The following is a 2,482-nucleotide window of genomic DNA, read 5'->3' on the forward strand; positions in this document are numbered from 1 at the left end:
ATGCTGAAGGTCAGAGGTCACATGAGAAAGGTCACAGCAGCTGGACATTGGACGGTACAAATAAGATTGGAACGTATCGGGATATAATTTATCTGACAGTTATATCTGATTTCATGTATTGCTACTGTTTTGTAATATCCATTGTGACACAAGCGTGTTACATTAATAGATAGGGCGGATTAGGGGTTTTGTAGAAGACGATATTTTTCTCTCTTTTTTGTTGTGCAATTTACGTCACACATGTGCATATCTACGTAAGTCTATTGACGTATTGAAATAAATTGCAGTTATTTGGAATTTACAAAAATGTAAGAACACGCGATGAATATTTTTTATTTCCTTGTATTTTAAATTAATTAAATAATATTCAGTAAATATTCAAAAATCAACGGCAAATAATGTGAGCGTTGGAACACATGTGATCCATCAGAAAAATAACAGCACAGTGAACATAAGAATTTCGCTGAACAAGCCACGCGAAGACGCCGTATGAATTTCGGACTCTTAAAAGCACCATGTATCAACAAATCGGTATCCCGCGTAAAATTCAAAGAACAGAGGATGCTAGGCTTCATTTTTTTCCCGCTATTCATACGCACAGCCTAAATCTTCAGGGAAGAGCAGGAGAAGACAAGACGCGATGAGAGAAACGAATCGAGCCGACCGCCTACACTTTCCTTCGTAGTTTTTTGTTCCCAGCTGGCGCCCTCGCAAAATTGGAATTCGTCGGCCAAAAATAGAATGCTGATCACAATAGTAGAGCGGGAATAAAAAAAAATAGATGAAGAGGTCTTCGAGTTCTTGGATATATCGCATGATATTCCTCACGCGAAACTAATCGGGCTTAATAAAGAAGAAAGATTGAGAAGATATAAAATATAATAAATTCTATCGATTTTCGAGACGTATCTAGACGTATAAATTTACACAGATATATTAGTTTTACTATTTCTATATTTGATTTTCCTCTACGCAACTTAAGATAACTACATCTTAAGATAACTATAACACACTAATCAATAGATTTTATTATTTTTTAATTAAATATTTTCTCTTGCCACTGAATATAGTTACTGATTTATTTTTTGCATAGCAAAATGTGAATATTTCCGAATGATTTATACTCGGAAAGCGGAGAAAAAACTGTAGACTTGTAGAAACTTGTAGCTACGTTTTGGTTATGGGCTTTACCTGAAAATTTTTTAAACCTATTTTTCGCCCCGGTTCTATAAAGCGGCACTAAAGAAAGCCTATAACTGACATCCATGTAATTTTAACGAGAAGATATTTGCCGGTTGAAGGTTTTATTTGAGGAGTCCGCTGCAGCTGGCTGCGTTTTTTACAAAGTCGTTTATGATACACTCTATCTTTTGTACTATATGGCGTCTTGTTAAGTTTTTCCATTTTTAGCCAAGCCTGTGAACATGAAACAGGTCGATGTTAGGTTTAGGTCGACGTTAGGCCGCTGTAAACTACATGTTCGGGATTTTGAGATCCTTCAGAGTTTAATCAATGTTCGAACGCATCGAATTCATAAATCATTTACGGCGATTGTACGCATTCACTTAAAGGAATAATTCTGCGACGTAACGTACAATTTCGATCGAAGGTGCGAGCGTGCATCGTGTGCGGTCCTCGGCGTTCAATCCAGTTTATCGACTAAATCATCCGCTGTATCATCGAGTTACATATGCAGTGGCCAATGACCGTTTATTACACAATCGGTGTTTATACGTTGTAATCGCAGTTGCTGATAACAAAGCATGAAGATGAGAGAGAGAGAGAGAATAAATATTAGTTCTTTATACATATTTAATTATTATTTACTCATATACATTTACTAATGTAGTATAATAATTAAATTTGCATATTCTCTGTTGTTTTATCTCTTATTTCGCATACATGTTTCATGTTACTCAAGTCGATATTGTGTAAGCAAATGCAAGGAACACAGAATTATTAAAAAATATTATACACATTTGCGACATAGTAATTTAAAAGTCATTCTGTCAAGCATAGTAGCAAAGCGATGAATAAATAAGTTATGTCACTGACATGTGTTTCTACAAACAATACTGTCGCATTAAAGACGCCAATCAAACGTGATATTTGCGTGCAAGTATCATCATAAATAATTTTCTACGTGATGCGCGCGTGTATATAAATGTAGGGCACGTGATCTGCCATTCTTTCGACTAACTCCTCCTTTTGTGGCAAAGTGATCTATATGTATCTGCAGATAAACGTACGTTTAGAGCCTCCTCTGGAGGATTTCTGTCCGTGGGACAAGGATCGATGCAGCCAAATACTTGTGTTAAACTTAGTGAGTGTAACCTTAAACGTTCATTGTGCCCGTCTTGCGATCGCGGGTCTTGACCCTCGATATCGGCAATCGAGTTTGGCGATTGCCCAAATCGATTTGCGGATGTAGAGCACCCGCCAGTGAGCCGCAGGCATAGGAAGGATGTTAACCGAGAAAAAT

The 2,482-nt window shown here is 36.9% G+C and overlaps 1 long non-coding RNA gene across 1 annotated transcript; it reads right to left on the reverse strand.

Moving 5' to 3' along the window:
* Nucleotides 1–1,287: 1,287 nt before the first annotated feature.
* Nucleotides 1,288–1,729, reverse strand: LOC105449905. Its single transcript, XR_974382.1, has 2 exons — nt 1,596–1,729; nt 1,288–1,416 (listed from the first exon to the last, which is right to left on the reverse strand). It is a non-coding gene; the product is annotated as an uncharacterized LOC105449905 (long non-coding RNA).
* Between the last annotated feature and the right edge of the window lie 753 nt (nt 1,730–2,482).

Source organism: Wasmannia auropunctata, unplaced genomic scaffold, assembly GCF_000956235.1.
Source record: "Wasmannia auropunctata unplaced genomic scaffold, wasmannia.A_1.0 LD336071.1, whole genome shotgun sequence".
Taxonomy (NCBI): Eukaryota; Metazoa; Arthropoda; class Insecta; order Hymenoptera; family Formicidae; genus Wasmannia; species Wasmannia auropunctata.